This window comes from Tenrec ecaudatus, chromosome 6 (assembly GCF_050624435.1).
Source record: "Tenrec ecaudatus isolate mTenEca1 chromosome 6, mTenEca1.hap1, whole genome shotgun sequence".
NCBI classification, from domain to species: Eukaryota; Metazoa; Chordata; class Mammalia; order Afrosoricida; family Tenrecidae; genus Tenrec; species Tenrec ecaudatus.
Window position 1 is genome coordinate 38,777,559 of NC_134535.1, and position 19,759 is coordinate 38,797,317.

At 41.0% G+C, this 19,759-nt stretch overlaps 1 protein-coding gene across 4 annotated transcripts in view; it reads left to right on the forward strand.

Moving 5' to 3' along the window:
* The window catches only part of POC1B (POC1 centriolar protein B), a 120,439-nt gene that overhangs the window by 90,114 nt on the left and 10,566 nt on the right, over window positions 1–19,759 (forward strand). Inside the window, exon 11 of one of the 4 annotated variants that reach the window (XR_012784893.1) lies at window positions 19,477–19,613. The exons of the other annotated variants lie outside the window; for them this stretch is intronic. The gene's annotated coding sequence lies outside the window, so the exon portion shown is untranslated. The remainder of the gene's footprint in view (window positions 1–19,476; window positions 19,614–19,759) is intronic. 4 annotated transcript variants of the gene reach the window in all.

Genomic DNA, 19,759 nt, shown 5'->3' on the forward strand with positions numbered 1-19,759 from the left:
AACATTTCTTTTAAGCTCAATCAGTAGGAGTGGCCGACCTCAGGAAGGAAGTGGCTAGCAGGGCCATTAAGAGAAGTAGCCAGACAGGAAGCATCCCCATTCAGAGGCCTGAGGGGTTGTGATCTGGTAAGGACGGCATGGAAGCACCACTCCAGTTTAGAGAAATGAGGACCCTGAAGCTTCAGAGGATGGCAATCTATTAATAGCCCCTGGAGAAACGTAGGTATAGATAATTTCCTAATGATCACTGCAAATCCCACCGCCTTAGAGAACCCATTGTATCCTGTAATCATTATCAAAAGCTGGTCATCTCTTCCTGTAATCTTTCAAACAAAATTGTGTCACCTAGTTTAAGGTACCTAACTTGCTTGACTTTCACTGGTTTTGGGGAAGCCGTCTGGAGGCAGCAAACCCCACTGTTTTCTCCCACTTGGTGTTTTAGGATACAGTTGGCGCTCCTCATGTCAACCTGGGCCCTGGCTTTGGCTAAAACAGTGACAGGCACTTCCCTGCCATTATCTCCCGGCATCAAAATAAAATAATTTTTATCTGTTCACTCAAATAATTAAGTATATAGAACTCTAAGGTGCTTAAGAGAAGTAAAATAGGAATTCTCCTTAGAAGGTGTGAGAAATAGATCGTTAGTATTTCCTTTGACATTTTTAAGAAATGTGGTAATTATAAAGAAAAAATTAAGGACATATACATATATGATAATAGCAGAAAATTAAAATTATAACACCTTCACAGATCTTTTGCTATTTAGAAATAGAAAATCCAAGATTCGTACAATTTTTCAGATGCAAGTTATTTTAGAGCTAGAGGGAATATGAAGAGATGTGAGAGATTATTTTCCAATTAGTTGCATGCTTGCTTTTGAAGAACATCATGACCCGTATGTCACAAAAGGAAACAGCTGAGAATGTCGTGGCCGACCTTTTTAAGAAATGTGTTTCAGATTTTGTTTGTTTGTTTTTAGTAAGCTACACTAAAACTGTTTAGCCTGTTAAGGAAGCATGGTCTTTTTTGCAAGGGAGGCGTATGAAAATCTGCAAAATTTACTACACTAGTACCACTATAAAAAGAAATTAATAGTGTAGGTTCAAGAGTTTCTCCCTCTCCCAAGCCTCCCCTCCCCCAGTGAAGTAGATGCAAGGGGGTTTCAAAGAGTTCCTAGATACAATGTAATTAAAGGATGGCATTTTTCAGGAACTTTTTGAAATCCCTTGTGTTTAAATAAACATCACAATAATTATGAAATCCCAAGGATTTGCTTCAGATGTGTTGAAAATGTACGTATGTTTTTGTGCTTCATTCCACTTGTTATGTTTTAAGGCCACAGAGGAAGAAAATTCAAATTAATTGAATTTTGCTTTTAGCAAAAATTATACACTAATTAATTCAATTTGAAAATCATTATTAGTTAAATAATACTTTATGTAATGAAGCTAGTCTTTATAACTGTTGATCCAGATCATTAGTATTGCAACTTTTCCATATACATCTTTCAGTAGAGAAATTCGCTGCAAAAGGGTTTTTGAAACTTGCTCCTTGGGAGCCCAGCGAACTGAAAATACTTTTAACTATTTCCTATAGACAGCTCATTTGAGGGCCTAGAGAGATTGAAATTCCTGGTATTTTTCTACCTCCTGACTTCCTGAGATACTATATTTCTAAATGGTGACCTCCTGGCTGCTGCAGTGAGATAGGCTGCCTGTGGCCTGGGAATCTAAGCTACATCCACGGTCCCACAGCTGAAGCCGAGGCATGCAGAAAATGCCCGACAGCTCTCAGCCCACACAGCCAGCAACAACTGGCTGCTTCCTCTTCCTGTGGAAGAGCAACATCCTCCCATGAGAAGACATGCACCTGAGGAATGCCAGGACAGCAGAGAGCTTTCACACAGGAAATGACTACTGAGGCCTGGAGAAGTGCTGTCTCCTGGTCTGGCAGCCCGTAATGAGCTTCCTGCTGACTTAGAAGCTGACTTGCTGGGGAGCTAAATGTCATTTCTGGGCCTGTCAGAATATCCCAGAAGATAGTGAACTTGGCCTTCAGCTGGTCCATAGATTCTAGACACATTTGGTTTCAGTTATTTGATGCTGCCTATAAATAAAAGATAGTGGGCTTTGCTCTCTTCTTTAGCCACTTAATATTAACTATTTCACAGTTAAAGTGTTTTACTTTGGCGTACCTGCTGGCCACTTGGTGAAAGTGGTCAGTATATATGCCAAAGGAAACAATATAATCAGGCTTTTGTGCTGTTTGATGTCACACTAATTGAAATATTTTAGGGGGCCTTCAGAAAGGTTAAAATCCCCCAAGGCTGAGAGAACTGGCTATTAAGAAAGACCCACTCCAGGCTGGTTCTTGCCTTTCGGTGTCTTTCAGTATTTTTGCTTTTACTTTCTGATATGCTCAGGCATCAGTTACCAAGCTTTATACCACTGTCTGTTTGAACATACAACCTGAAGCATAATAAAGCCACTTTGCTTTAAATGCATCCATCCACACCCTGCCATTTAAATTTCAAACTGACTTGGATTGACTTTTACAATTAAAGAAGGTTTAGTCTAATTTGATCCCCCATTTTCCCCCTAATTCCTTTTTTTTTTTCCCTTCTTGCTTAGGACAGTGATGACCACAACAAACTCCAGTCCTTATATGTGTATTTTTTAAATTACTCTACGAAGCATGCAGGGTTTTGGTAGGTTTCAGTGTTATGATGTCAAACTTCTTTTACTTATTAGGTATTTTAGTTGTTTGCCAAGGCACATGAGAGTTATTTTTGTTTGCTTAAGCTGAAGGGGAGCTGGAGAAGGAATGCCAGGCATTTCCTCTTCCTTTTCAGAATGTCCTTTAAATGAGCAGTCCTCATCCTCCTGAGGAAGAAACCTCCCAGCTCTGCTGCCAGGGGCCTTTAAGTGTCTGGTTTCTCCTAGCTTCAATGGGCTTTCCTTTGTTCTCCCAGTCCTCAGAACTTAGTACTTCATGTAGGCAGGAATTGTTGTTATTTTCTCGATTTTTAGCCATTCCATACTTCAACCCTGCTTCAGCAGTTCCCTAGATCAGTTATGTTCTGCTAAAATAACTTACGGTATCTGTTTTTCTCTCTGAACCATGGATAATACCCAGCAAATCATTCGGAAAGAAATAAGATGTACATGTGCAGATTTTTATTCAAGGATGTTTATTTAAGCATTATTTACAAGAGGAAAATTAAGAAAACTAACTCTCCCCCATTACCCCGAATGTTTAAGAATGTGTAGATTAAAAAGATACAGGATATAGGTGGAATGTTGTGTTACCATTCCATGTTCAGTAACAACTAAGTCGAATGCAATGTGATCCTAGATGTTAAACCACTGCCGTGGAGTCAGTTTTGACTCGTAGTAACCCTCTATAGGGTTTCCTAGGCTGTAAATCTTTACGGGAGCCAATAGCCTCATCTTTCTCCCACAGAGTGGCCACTGGGTTTGAACCACCAGCCTGGCAGTTAGCAGTCAACCACTTAACCCCAGAGTGCCACAAGATTTCATCTCCGATCCATTCAAAGCTCACTGTAAAGGATACTATTAGGATAGCAAGCTAAAATGGAATATAGACAATATCACAGAAGAGTATCAATGTTAGATTTTTGGTTTTGATGTTTGTACTGGAGTTATGGAAGGAAATGGTCTTGTTCTTAGGAAATACTCACTGAAGTAATTGAAGCAAAGGAACATGGTATCTGTAGTTTCTATCTGAAAGATCAGAAAAATAAAGTTGGCAAACACAAAGAAGTAGAGAGTAATAATGCAAAGGCTAATAAATAGTAATACTAGGTGAAAGGTGTATATGGGAGTCTGCCATATTCTAGCGACGTTTCTGTAAGTTTGAAATTATTTCAAAATAAAAAGTTAAAAACAAATTGCATGTTCCTATTTCATGTTTCTATTGGTGGCATAGGAAAAGGCTCCATATACCAAGTGATAAAGATATACAATAAATGGTACATAAAGGGGAAAATATATTTATCCCTTAACATTCTTTCTCCGTATCTTATAAACAGCATATATAAAGACATTAGAATCTGCTCAGTGTTATCAGTAAGTATCAAAGCTGGGGTTTGAATCCTGTCTGGAGCTTTGCAGTGCTTGCTTTTTAACCACTGTGTAGAATGAATGTGTATGTTTTTTTAAAGTGGTAACTCTTACTATAGGAAGAATGGATGTGTAGTAAGGAACAACAACAAATACATGCCTTTACACAAACTGCAGGCAAGAGACTTGTACCCACAGACAACCATTCTTAACACTTGGAAGTCTAGACTTCCAGGAACGTGTTATAGTTTTTAAAACCTTGAATTTTGGAAAACAGGTCATTGCCTTACAGCCTCTGGCACGTGGAGGACAGACTCCACAGAACTGGACCCAAATTTTTGAGGAAAGGCACGGCTCAGCTGGTGCTAATCTAAGCTGTTGCTGATAAGACCCCAAGCAAGCCGAGGTGCACGTTCTTTTTCCCATGCTTGGCCGGCAGGTCTCCCTGCAGAGTCGCTTATGGGCAGAGTCCGACAGAAAGCAACAGGCAAAAGAAAACGAGTCTGCCCAGCTCCAGCCTCGGCACCACAAATTCCCTTTTGAAGGCTTTGTAAAGAGACATGTACATTCAATAGGAGAATTACTGAGAATTCAAGGATAAAAACACTTAATAAATGCAGAAGGCAAATTTTATTCCACAAGTTACCCTTAAAGAGGTTGGCTATCTTTTAAAAAATTAGTTGGGATTTAATACATATAACATTATTATTCCATATTTTAATCACATCAGCTAGAATTGCCCACTTGCTGTCAGAATCAGTTTCCAGTCGTCTTTTTCTCTGGACTCCTCGGCATCGAGCTAGCTATCCTCCGAAAGATCACACAACGAGGAAATGATGGAACCAAGCTGCAAAGGCTCAACTTTGAACTCCTGCACTGCCTTCCCAATCGTTAGATCACCTGGACCACAGACCTATCGCTCAGATCCTGGTTGCAGTTTCCATGCACCTTGACTTATTAAATGTCTCATCACAGAAGTATAGTAATCAAAGAGGCTTGATTACTTTTTCTGGTTGTGAGAAAAAGGTGGGGTGGGAGGACAAGTGAGGACTTCGAACCTACAGTTTGGTAGCAGATTAGGGGAAGAGACCCTAGAATCAATGCTTCTAATTGGTTGAGGAGACTACCCTGAGATTGTATGCACTGCTTGTTTCTATTTTATTCTATTTTGTCTAAATCCTCGAGCAGTTCGTATGAGACCATACGTCAGAAAGGACTGTGTTTTAAGCGTGTGCACTTTCACCAATTACCTAGAAGGTGTGCCATATGGCATGCTTGCCATGCGTTCTTCAAGCCTGATTGTGTGCATACGGCTTTTTTAGCATGAATAATTATTCAGCCTATCAATAGGTTTGCATCCCATGACAATTAAATGCTTTTATATCACTTGGTAAGGCTTTGTTGTCCTTTTTCTTTTATTATTCCCCCTAAAATTCCCGCTTCACCCTACCTCTGATTTTCCTTCTTGCTTGTTCATTGTTTTCAAAGAAAAACAAGAATCCTCTGTGTTGGAGGGGTTTTTTGCATTGTTATTGCCCATATCTCTGATATCTGTTGGTATTATTTCCTTTGTAGGATGGATGGAAAACATTTCCCATCAGATTTGATTACAGTTTGAGTTTTTAGAACGTGGTTATTTTCCATTGAGTTTTATTTTCTGTACAGTTATATTTTTGTTTAATACCCCAGCTCATTAGGTTGGATCTTGTGGGCAAGGCTCAAAAGCATGCCCATTTATTTGATTTTTTTTTCAAGGCACTTTTACAGCTGTTCATATTCTTGGGCCTTTCTTTCCTCTCTGGCCATTGTTTCTCGGATCATGAATAATCAAACTCCTCCTCACTCCATATCCACAGCTCCTCACCTACTTACTCCTCTCCCCGCACCCCCTGATTAAAATAGATCTGTGTTATACTGGTATACCTGCTCCCAGTGGTAGTACTTTCAACTGAATTTTGTAGTTACTTGGGCAATTCTTCTCTTTGAAGCTGCAAGTACAGTAAGGTAAATTTATGTCCTGTTGTTTTCTATTCTCTACAGTTGACGTTACATAAAATGATTTCATTTTAAATGATATCTAGTCTCAGACAAGCTACCATACTGAGTAAATGCGATTCAAAATTGAGAAGTGTGTGTGTTGGGGAGGTACTTGATATATCAAGTAGACCTGGAAATACAGCTTCACATAGAGAGAAGACAGTCTCTTGCTGGGGAAATTCGGTTGAACTTTTGTAGAATTTGATTTTAAAATGTTCTCCCCTAGATCTGTTCTTTTAGAAAATTCTATATTCTTATTGCAAACTTGAGTAAATAATAAAATTACTAGGGGGGAAATTGCTATCTAGAAGATTTTGTGTATTCATTGAGAAATCATTTCTAGAAGTGTTCTGTGAATTGTAGATGCTGTGAAGCCAGGGCTGTTTACATTTGGGGCCCTAATGAGTCAGAGGGTCCTTCCCTCCTGTCCCTTCCTTAGGAAAGACAGTCTTTGTCTGCTATCCAGTGAAATGATGTGAGAAAGGTCAAGCAGATGAGATGACTGAAGAAAACATGTTTTCCAATTGAGTCTATTGATACATTTTAGTAAAGAGTTAACATTATGGAGTGGGGAAAGAAATTTCTAAATAAACTACCTCTCCAGTTAGATCCATTTAAAACTGTTCTTAGAATTTTTTTTCCTGAGCTGTTTTATTAGTAACATTCTAATAAAGGACTAAATTTTGTTTATTTCTGCTACAAAGTAAGGGAAGGATTAAGATCCTATAATGGGTTAAAATGGCCTTCTACCCATAAGGATGGTGGTTCAGACCCACCAGTCATTCCTACAGAGAAAGATGAGGCCGTCTGCTCCCGTGATGATGTATTTTTTTGGGAACCCTAAGGGGCAGTTCTACTTTGTCCTGTAGGCTATCTCTGTGAGCCAGTACCAATTTGATTGCAATGGGTTTGCTTTAGGGTTTTGATATGGTAGGGTTCGGGTGTGGGGAGAAGTGAGTTATATGGTAAACAAACACCATCATGGAAAATAAGGGTATGAATTGGACCATCTGACTAAATCACGAATGAAAGTGAGTCGTAGCAAAGGCAGCTTCTCAGACTGTGTCTGTTGAGACATAAAGGCTTTCTGTACCATTTGTAGTAGTCCCTGGACTGTTTGTTTGGGCATCATCTGGAAGCAGATTCTCAGGTCCCACCTCAAATATGTTCTGCATTTTAATAGCTCCTCAAATGATATGTGTATACATCACAATTTAAGAAATTCTTACCTAAAGATTTTTAAACTGGCTTTATTAAAAATAATTCACATACCATATAATTTGCTCATATAAGTATAGGATGTAGCGGTTTTAAAATTTTTCAGAGTACAACCATCTCCACGATCAATTTTAGAATATTCTTAATACTAAAAAGAGAAACCCAACTGATATATTAACCATCATTCCCTGCCAGTCTCTTAATTGCCCCCACCCCTACTACTTTCCCCTGCCCCCACCCTCAAACTCACTGTCACTGAGTCTGTTCTGAACCACGGCTACTCTAGAGGACAGAGGGGGAATTGCCCTTGTGGGCTTCCAAGGTGGCAAATCTTGACAGGAGCAGAAAGTCACCTTTCCCACCAACCTTGTGGTGAACAGCCAGTGTGTAACATACTACACCACCCGGACTCCTCCTGCCCCAGCTCTAGGCAGCCCTGGTCAAATGTCTGTTTCCAGGTTGACCTATGCTGGATGGCTCATGTAAATAAAATCATACAATGTGTGACCTTTTGTGTTGGTGTAGCATGTATCAGAACTCCATTGTTTTTTTCTAATCATTTTATTGGGGACTCGTACAATTCTTATCACAATCCATACATACATACATTGTGTCGAGCACTTTTGTACATTTGTTGCCATGATCATTCTCAAAGCATTTCCTTTCTACATGAGCCCTTAATATCAGCTCCTCATTTCCCCCCTGCCTTCCCTGCTCCCCCCTCCCTCATGAACCTTTGATAATTTATAAATTTTTATTATTTTGTCATTTCTTACACTGTCCGACGTCTCCCTTCATCCACTTTTCTGTTATCCATCCCCCAGGGAGGAGGTTATATTGTAGATCTTTGTAATCGGTTCCCCCTTTCTATCCCACCTTCCCTCCACCCTCCAGGTATCGCCACTCTCACCACTGGTCCTGAAGGGGTCATCGGTCCTGGATTCCCTTTGTTTCCAATTCCTATCTGTACCAGTGTACCTCCTATGGCCTAGCTAGATTTGTAAGGCAGAATTGGGATCATGATAGTGGAGGGGGCAGAGGGGGAAGCATTTAAGAACTAGAGGAAAGTTGTGTGTTTCATCATTGCTACTCTGCATCCTGACGGGCTCCTCTCCTCTCCGCGACCCTGCAATAAGGGGGTGTCCAGTTGCCAACAAATGGCCTTTGGGTCTCCACTCTGTACTCACCCTCATTTACAATGATATAATAGATGTCTAAATATAGGCATGTACATATGTAGATATATAGGATGGTACGTTTCGTATTAAGGCAGCAGCTGGACCTTGGACCTCCACTCAAGTACTTACTCAATGTAAGAATACGTGTTTCTATTAAATTGACATTCCATGATGCACACATTCTTGACACGATCGCTGAAGACAAATGTGTGCAAAAGCAAATGTGAAGAAAGCTGATGGTGCCCGGCTATCAAAAGATATAGCATCTGGGGTCTTAAAGGCTTGAAGATAAGCAAGCGGCAATCTAGCTCAGAAGCAACAAAGCCCACATGGAAGAAGCACACCAGCCTGTGTGATCATGAGGTGTTGAAGGGATCAGGTATCAACTCTATTGTTTTTAAGGCTGAAAAATGTTCCAGTATATATTTATTACATTTTGTTTTTACATTCAGTTGTTGATGGACATTTGAGTTTCTACTCATTGGTTACTGTGAAAAATGTGGCTGTGAACATTGGCATACAAGCTTCTTAGCCTCTGCTTCAAGTCTTTTGTGTATTCAAAGGGATTTCAAACAGTTAATGGAAATATTTCATTACCTTTTCATTATCTTTCATTAACATTTTGAAGTGCCCTCATGTATCTAGGGGTGATGGGTCATATGATCCTGTTTAACATTTTGAAAAACTGCCAAGCTGTCACATTGCACCATTTTACATTTGCACCCACAGTGAATCAGAGTTCCATTCACCTCCTCACGGCACTTGCTATTGTCTTTATTTATCGCACTCATTTTCCTCCAAACAAAACCATTTTATTGGGAGCTAATACAGATACCATGTCATCCCATAGTCCAGTCACATCAAGCAGTGTGGTACAGTTGTTACTACAGTCAGACTCAGAATATTCTCTTCCTTCTTGAACTCCTTGACATCAACTCCCTTTTACAACCCCCCCCCCACACACACACCCCACACACACACACCCCACACACACGCCCCACACGCACATCACTACTGTACCCTCTAGGAACCCTTATTCTACTCGCTGTCCCTATAGGTTCTTCAGTCCTGGGTTTCATAGATTGAGAAGCAAGAGGGTCACCCCCAGTGACAAAGCACATCTGCGATAAACCCCAATAGGAACAAACAACCAACAGAAAAATACAGCAAATGTTGAAAACCAGATCAGGCTCAACATGCATCAGTGGGACTATCAACTGACAAGGTTTTAACCATTCAGGTCAGGTCTGTCATTTTGATCTTCTGTAGTCATCTCTCCAATCCAATGTACTCTGGTAACCAATTTCTTCCCATGCTTCTATTATGGGTAGAGGGAGATCACCAGAGGCTTATTTCCTGTGTAGATCACACACATGTATCATGGGCTCCCACTGTCTGCCATGGGCGTCTGCAAACCAGAATCTCACAATTTAGGCTCTGACGCTGTTCCCTCCTTCAGCTTCAGATGATACGATTTACACTCCTTTGGTGTCTGACATTGGTGTGCTTCTTCCCTGTGGATTTAGTTGACATCTCACTTAGGTGACTGCTTGCTTGGAAATAAGCCTTTAAGACCCCAGATGCGATTTTATCTGATAGCTGGGCACCATCTAATTTTTTCATCACATAGGGGTGCTATCGCACCCTTCTGTGTCCTTTTCTGAGGGCGAGTTATTGTCATTTCAGTGGACGTAAAGTAGTATCTCATTATGGCTTGGCTTTGCATTTTCCTGAAGACTAATAATATTGGGCATTTTTTCATGTGCTCATTGACCATTTATATATCTTCTCTGGAGAAATGTATGTTCAAATAATTTATCATTTTTATAACTTATTTTGTTGTCGAAACTATTCACAGCAGAGTATGTAACACTCCGACCATTTTTAGATGTACAATCCAATGACAATGACTATATTCTTCAAGTTGTGTAACCATTTACATCCTCATTTTCCAAGTTTCTTGTCCTCCATGACATAAACTCATTAAGTTTCCCACCTATTCTTTCACGTTGCTATTGACAGTTTACTCTCATATAGGTAGATCTTCGCAGAGCACAATGCAGAAGGCAGACATTCTTTGCTGGTTAAGCAAAACTACTGTTCGGTTTTAAGAAGTCTTCAGGGGATATATATTTTTTTATTTAATTAATCACTTTATTGGGAGCTCTTGCAGATATTATAACAATCTATAATTCAGTTAGATCAAATATAATTGTACAGTTGCTGCCACCATCAGTTTCACATTTTCTTTCTTCTTAAAGTCTTTGACATTAGTTCCCCTTTATCCCTTCCCTCCCCATCCTACCCCCCAGGAACTCTGTGTGTGTGTGTGTGTCTGTACACGTATATATATGTGTGTGTGTGTGTGCCATGTCTTATACCATCCAGTGTGTACCATCTGTTCTTATGCCATCCATTCACCTATAATTCTGTCATTATTTCCCCTGTAGGGGGTTATACAGTCACATTGCTAACAGGTTCCCTGCCCTCTCTCCTCTACTCTCTTCCCGTGCCTTCGGAATAATTACTCCCATTACTGTTTCTGAAGGGTTATCTATTTTGGCTTTCATGCATTGAACGATCTTAATTATACAAATGAATATATGAAGATATAACAAGACTAATGAGATAAAAGTAAGATCATCATAGTAAGAGGAGGAACTATTAGAGAACTAGAGGATAGCTATGTGTTTCATCAGTGCTATACCACACTCTGGATATATTACCCCTTCCAGGTGGCCCTTCTGTGAGGGGAACTGTCCAGGTGGGTTTTAGGTCTCCACTTTGTCCACGGTCCTTCACATCAATTTGATTGCTTGATTTTGAACTTCTGATACCTATTCCTGTCAACACATCATGATCATGCAGGCTGGTGTGCTGCTTCCATGTGGGCTTTGTTGGTTCCTTGCTAAATGGCCACTTGTTTAACTTCAAGTCTTTAAGACCCCAGATGCTATATCTTGTAATAGCCACCACCAGTCAGATTTCTTCACCACATTTACTTATGCACCATTTTGTCTTCAGTGACCATGTCGAGGAGGACAGTATCCTATAGTGCCGTATTATTTGAACAAACTGTTCTCGTACTGAGGTAAGATTTAAATAGAGGCCCAAAGTCCATCTGCTTCCTTGTTGTTTGTGTACACACACACACACACACACACACACGTCTTTATATATATATATGTAATATAACTTATATTACAGTATAAAAATAATAATTTCAATGTATTTATTTACATATCTATATTATATCTGTATATAATTTTTTACTTATTCTTTCCTCTTTTTCTTTTTTGCTGCCCCACTATCATGTTTATCTCTCAGTAATTCCTCTTGGCTGTATCTCAACTGATCAGACATGAACAAGGAGCACTACAGCCTCCTCACTATCAATTGGATCCCTTGCTATTCTTTTGTCCCTTCCGCTTCCTCTACCTCTCCCATGCCCCCACCCCCTTCCCCAACTGGTCCTGTCCTTGTCTCCTTGGGACTTGGGATTGCTTATGCCTATCTTGCCTATCTTATATAGACACCAGAATGAAAAGAAAGACCACACAAATACAGGATAATTTTGGTTTCACATTTAAAGATTATCTCAGACTGTTTGACCATTTTAAATGTTTATATGGGTTGTTTGTGTTGTTATTATTACAGTTTTTAAATATATCATAGACACAAGTGCCTTATCACTTTGTGAGTTCTTTTTGTTTTCTTAAAGCACAAAAAATTCGATTTTGATGAAGTCAAATTTATTTCTTTATTGTTCTACATATCCTTGGCGTGTCCTTGTGTAAGAAACTATTTTCAAATCCAGGGTTATAAAAACTCACTCCTGCGTTTTCAAGGAGTTTTGTCCCACAAGATGGAATGCTGCCCAGCTGTGTTGTGCTCGGTGTCGCTCGCATGTGTTAGCCTATCGCGGTGGCTATTGTGCCGATCCAGCACACCGAGAGGTTCCTCCTCCTGTCGGCCCTCGACTTCAGTGAGCAAGATGTCCTCCTCCAGCATCTGAAGCTTGGATACAAGACAAGAGACTCTCACTAAGATGCTGTGTTAGTCCGGGTAGACTAGAGAAACAATGTCATAGACACTCATGTGTATAAGAAAGAGCTTTCTAAAGAGCAGTTGAATATTGAGAAAACATCCCAGCCCAGTCCAGATCAAGTCCATAAGTCCAATATTAGCCCATGTGTCTGATACCAAACTATAAAGTCCTCTTCAGATTCATGAAACACATGCAATGACGTGGAGGGCAGGAAAATCAGAGGCCAGTGGTGGGAAGACTTGTGGGTCCAGTGGCGTAGGAAGCACTGTGGCATTGGCAGGGCTCTCCGCGTGGCTTCTCCAGTTCCAGAGGTCTTGCTCCATCAGCCTCTCACCATGTCTTCTCCGCAAGTAGTGAGCAGAGAGAGAGAGACTGATTCTCTCCCGCCTCCAAGGAGGAATACCAAAATTCCCAGAATCTTCAGAAGGCCAGGCCCACATAGAGACCTCATTGGCTGTCACCTTATTGACAGGCTAGACTCCACCCCTTCACTCTTAATCCTCTCAGATGGACAAACGATTGTATGACTACCACAGATGCTCATGGTGACACTCAGTGCTGGTTAATAGAATGGTGAGGACATGGCCTGGGTGCCCTATCAGACCTCCTCCAACTACACACCTGCCCAAGGAGTGCAGTGGTCAGACTCACCCATACCTTCCATTCTCCTAGTATCCTTTTCCAATACCCATTCCAATTCCCTCCCATGGCATTGTACTTCTCTACTGAATTTGATAATATGTCGCGATGGCCACGCATAGTAACTTCGGGAAGGAAGTTAGCAGGTTACTACAAACCAGATCTGAAAGCATTGTAAGGATACAGCCCTTTTATCTTCTCAGTGATACCGGTAGGCACATCTTTTGCTGGCCCTTGGCCTCTGCCCTGCTCAGGCACGTGTCATCAAGCTCTGTTAACACTGGTAAGTGCCCTGCCTGGTGCCTGCTGTGCGCATCCCACGGTCTCTGCTGCCGCCCTGACTCCTCCTCCGTGATCACTGCCACAGCTTCTCTGTGCTGGAATCCTGGGCAAGCACAGCTCCTCCCGTGGTCACGGGGCTGCTCCCTGCCTGCATCAGCGATGGCTCTCTTTATACCCAGAGGACCAGCAAGGCTGGCAGCCCACCAGTTGGAGTCCTACATCTTACTTGCATGCTCCCACTCAGCCATTTGGCCAAAGACAGTGGGGAAGACGAGCCAGACCAAGTAACCTGACAATGCCACAAATGGATACATAAATTGTGGAGTCGATCACTGGAATCTGGCCACGAAAACAAGTCAGCTACAGTTAGATGTCACCCTGAACAAATCTAACAGCCAATGTAGATTGACAAAATAATCCGATTCTATTTTATATGAAGTTCTAATTATGCAAAACCAACATTATTGTTTAGGGGAAAGCCACACGTAATAAAATTAAAGGGACATGATTTGGAGTGACAGTCATATTCAAGATGGGAATATCCTCAAAGAGAGAAATGTAGGAAAATTGATCAGAGAATAATACATAGTACTATATCTGTAATATGATTTCTTAAGCAGGGGAATGGTGAATGCTTTATTTATCATTTCTGTATATTAATATGAATGTTTTTAAAGCATAGTTGGAACTGATTTAAAAATCAGTTAGCAAACAAAAAGAGGACTCTTGATTAATTCAATAATGTTAGCATATCAAGGAGATTCCGTTTTTTCAGTCAGTCATATAAATTTCCCTGGTGCCATTGTACATACAGAGGGCAAAAGTCTGGCAGGTGAATGAATGCCTTCTCTGAGATGTGATGTGGGTGAAAATGAACCAAGTATGCCTTCCCACATGAAGCCCCCATTGCCCCTCCCCCCAGGATGGTCTACCTGTTTGGAAAGCCCCTGCATGGCACAATGCAGAGAGCTGAGGCTTTCCACGCTCAGAAAGTGTTGCAGTCTCCGAAGCCACAGGGACAGTTCTCCCCTGTCCAAGGGCCCTAAGAGTCGGCCTCGACTTGTTGGCAATGACAGCTAGGTGGCACAAATGGTTCAGTGCACAATGACTATCTGAAAGGTTGGTGGTTTCCAGCTGCACTGCGGAGCTGCAGATGACATCCCTGGTGACCTGCTTCCTGGTCAGAGCTTTGAGGAGCCCTGTGCAGAAGTTCTACTCCGCACACAGGGTCGCCACGAGTCAAAATCGACAACTAACAGCAACAGCACATACTGTGAATATAAGTTAAACCTTTGGGTAATATAAGCGAGACCGATATCCGAAACCAAAGAGTGGAGCATGATTATAAATAATGGTGTTTTATTTCTGCCTAGTCATTTTAGCATACTGCATAAATTGTCCTTAGTTGAATTCTATAGGAAAGAAATAAAAAGAATAAATCCCTCATTTTCTGTAGCCCATTGAGATATGACAACAAGCTTCACAAAAGAAGAAATAGCTGTGTCTTTCCATTTGAATTTACAGAGAGTCGTATTGGTGTTTTGTCTAGAATACTAGAAATCACATACCTATAGAATCTCTGATTTAATATTAACTTAGAAAATATAATGCTAATTTCATTATGCTGTCTCCATCCCAAACCCCCACCCTGAGAATTTATGTCCAGACTTTATTGTTAATAAGACATATCTAGTGTAGTATACTGTTTTAGACTCGTCCCAAGTCTTAGGAGGCAGCTCTTTCTATAAGGATTAATATTTCCTTACTAACATGGGAAGTGAAACATAGAAGAGGAAAATATTTTGTCAAAATTTTATTTGACCTGGTTATATTTTCTATGTTTATGGTTTTAAAATTATAAAACCTTCATAGTAATCTCTCTAATGATGAAATAAAGATTAGTCCATTTCTGGCCTTGGTCATTTTTTTTATGGTGCTCAATCATTCAGCTTTTTTTAATTGATAGCAGCACATGAGTGTGTTTTCCAAGTTTTCTGACACACACATGCATACAAAGGATATTTCCAGTTTAGTGTGGAAAAAAAATATCAAACTTATCTTTAAAAAAAGTGAACCCTCCTAAAGCCTGTAGGCTCTTTTAGAAAAAGATGTGTGATTACTCCAGAGGGAAAAGCAAGAAGTCTTTTTCAGTTCAGAAAATTCAATTTGGGAGACAAAACTTTCATAGCACACGCCGATATTCTCCCAGAAATAGTTTTACATCGAACATGTTCGGGATACACAATATACTGCATCATGTTTGAGATAGGTGAGACGAGGTTCTCTGTCAAGAAAAACAGACTTTTAGGAGTTGAGAACATCATGTGTTGTCATTCCATGGCAACCCCATGTGAGCGGTGAGTCCATAGCCACCACCCCCCCTTTGCTATTTTCCTGATTGGTCCATCCACTCCTTACTCAACACTGGCTTTGATCTTGGAGAAAGAACCCGGAGACACAACAACATTGTGAGTCACCGCTGAAAGACAATCTCTCTGTCTCTCAAAATTCTCAGATAAACTCGGTGACTGTCTGAATCCTTTGTACTGCTGGTAAACCCAGTGAGCAGCCACCCACTCTTTGGCCACCACTTCCTTTAGTCCTCTCATCTTGATCATTTTTCAACACCACAAGGACCTCTAAGCCTTTGGGCCTATTTATTTTTCACTGGCCACCCCCTTAGGTCTTTCCCCCTTTTCTTTACCCAACTTAGATTCCACTGTCCATCTTTACACCCAGGTTCTTATTCCAACTCTCTCTCTCTCTCTCTCTCTCTCTCTCTCTCTCTCTCTCTCTCTCTCTCTCTCTCTCTCTCTCTCACACACACACACTCTCTCTCTCTCTCCCTCTCTCTCTAACTCTCTCATCCTCACCCAGAAAAACTCCAACCTAGGAGAAATCTATTTTTCTCCCGCTATTTGCCTGCACCCAGGCAGCTGACTCTGAATGGACTGGTTGCCCCTCGATTTATTTCCTATGAAGTGCCAGGGGTCCTCTCCACTCCAACCCAGTATTGAGTAGTTAGCCCTTTACTACCCAGAGTCATCTATCCTTTCTTTCTACTCCGTCTTTACTACCATCAGGCATCCATCTAAAATAGATAGTATTTTTTAATGAATTTTATTGAATTCTCATTCTGTATTATTTCTCTGCTCCCCTTTATAGCAAAACTGTTTAAAAGAATTGCCTATATTCACGATCCTGATTTCTTCACATTCTTCTCTGCTGAAGCTCCTCCATAGAAGTGTAGTCTATACCATTCCACTGAAACCACATGTGTCTAGATCTCATTATCATTAAGATCATAAACAAGTAGAATTTCTCAGCATAATTCAAAAAAAAGTTGCAGCGGTGAGTGCATTGAGAGCAAACTGCCAGAAATTCACCCCAAATTCAGAAGAGCACATGAAACGAGGGATGTGATTGCTAATGTCACATGGATCTAGCCTAAAAGCAGAGAATACCAGAAAGCCGTTGATCAGTGTTTTAGTGATAATGCAAAGGCATTCAGCTGTGTGGATCATGACAAATTGTGGGTAACATTGTGAAAATGGGGATTCCAGAGAAATTAGACGTGCACCTACAGAACCGACACTAGACCTGGAAGCAGTCAGTCAAACAACATGGGGATGCTGTGTGGTTCAAAATCAGGAAGGACATGCATCGGGGTTGTATCCTTTTACCATGCAGTGATGCAGATCAACATACAACAGTACAGTAATGCACTGCAACGTACAACAAAGCTCCTCCCAAGGAGGCCTACAATGAGCATCATGAAAACTGCAGGAAACAGTGACATTGCTAAGGACTTCATTTTCCTTGACTACATTCAATGCCTATGAAAACAGCAGTCATCAAATGATGCATTGCATTGAACAAGTCTGCTACAAAAGATCTCATTAAAGTGCTAAAGAACGAAGCAACAAAGCCCACATGGAAGAAGCACACCAGCCTGTGCGATCACAAGGTGTCAAAGGGATCAGGAAACAGGCATTAAAGAACAAAAAATCAAATCATTGTGAATGAGGGGGAGTGCAGAGCAGAGACCCAAAGTCCATCTGTAGACCACTGGACATCCCCTTACAAAAGGGTCTTAGGGAGGAGATGAGCCAGTCAGGGTGCGATGTAGCAACGATGAAACATACAACTTTCTTCTAGTTCCTAAATGCTTCCTCCTCCCCCACTATCATGATCTCAGTTCTACCTTACAAATCTGGCTAGAACAGAGGATGTACACTGGTATAGCTAGGGACTGGAAACACAGGGAATCCAGGGCAGATGACTCCTTCAGGACCAGTGGTGTGAGTGGCGATACTGGGAGAGTGGGTTGGAAAGGGGGAACCAATTACAAGGATCTACATGTGACCTCCTCCCTGGGGGGTGGACAACAGAAAACTGGGTGAAGGGAGACATCAGGGCAAAATATGACAAATAATAATTTATAAATTATCAAGGGTTCATGAGGGAGGGGGGAGTGATGAAGGAGGGGGAAAATGAGCTGATGCCAAGGGGCTTAGGTGGAGAGGAAATGTTTTGAGAATGATGAGGGGAATGAATGTACAGATGTGCTTGATACAATGGATGTATGTATGGATTGTGGTAAGAGTTGTATGGGCCCCTAATAAAACGATTTTTTAAAAAAGTGTTAAAGAGCAAATGTAAAATTTGGAGGATGACAGTGTGCCTGACCCAAGCCATGGTATTTCATTCACCTCATATGCATGTGAAAGGTAAACAATGAATAAGGGACATTGGAGAAGAATTTGAATTTGTTGACGAAGGTACAGAATGTTACATAAGGAAGGATGGCAAGACTTCACCTCACCTGTTTTGGATCAGTTTTCAGAAGGGACCCGTCCCTGGAGTAGGGATGATGCTTAGAAAAGCAGAGGGTGAGTTAAAAAGACCTGAAATGAGTTGAACTGACACAGTGATTGTAATCGTGGGCTCAAACATAGCAACAATTGTGAGGAGGGCACAGAACATGGTCGTGTTTCATTTTGTCATACGTAACGTTGCTGTGAGTCAGAGGACTAGAGCAGCCAACCTCTCAGTCAGCCTCTGTGCAGCCGTTGATCCTGATAGTGACTCCTTCCTTGAAATCCCTTGCTCATTTAGGTTCTGGACCACTCTTTCTCCTACATCATTCTCCACCCAGGTCTCCAAAGCCCCTCTTGATGTGACCCCTGATTCTCTCACATTTTCCTTCCCTCTCCTTCCCCATCAGTTCCTTCCAGCCACCCTGGCCTCGGTGCACTTCCTTAGCTTTGCCAAGTGTGTACTTGTTTCAGGGCATTTGTCCCTTAGCCTGGAATCCGAAAGTCACATGGCTGACTACTTCTTGTCTGTTCAAATGACACATTGTCAGAGAGGCTGTCTGTCCTTCATTGCAGTCAGTAATGTAGCACCTTACCAGTTTTTAGTTTTCTTTATGACTCTTGTCAACACCTGATTCTACATAGCATATCCATATATTTATTTTCTAGTTCTTAGCTTCAGAGGGTAGGCAGAATTATGGACTGACAAAGATGACTATGTCCTCATTCCCAAAATCTGTGAGTGTGCTTGTTTACATTTACAAATAGTAAAGATCTTATGATGGGGTGGTTATTCTACAATCCCCTGGTGGGGAAAAGAGAGTCAGGAGAATTAGAGAAGGAAATGTTACAACCGAAGCAGGTGGTGGAGGGATGTCACAAACCAAAGGACTGTGGACACACTAGAAGCTGAACATGGCACAAAATTAATCTTGCTCTCAAATCTCCAGGAGACACCTTGACGGTGGCTTTCTATTCTTTTGCCCCCAGTTATTCAGTTAACACTTTTACTATACTTTCTTTTTTAAAAGTTTTATTGGCACTTAATCCACATATCACACAATTCAGTAGTTCAATCATATCAAGAATTATACAATCATTACCACATCATTTCAGAAAGTTTTTTTTCAGAACATTTTCTTTTTTTCTCTCTGTGATTCAATTACCTTTCAAAGGAGCTGTGCAGTCACCTTCCTTTCTAGTGCTCGCTCCCGCTCCCAGCTGCACTGTGTACACATCCCAGCTATTGTCTCTGTGCTTCACAAGCCGGTCAACCCAACGGAAACAATGAACACAAACCCAAAAGGAAGTGGTAAGGATAAAACAATAGTAATATAAAGATAAAATTACAAACAGCAGAAAAAGAACCACTATCACTATTTTAAAAGACAGGGAAGAGGTTTTTATCAGAGATCCTTTACCTGGAACAAATTCAGGTCGGTTCTAGGGAGATGCCAA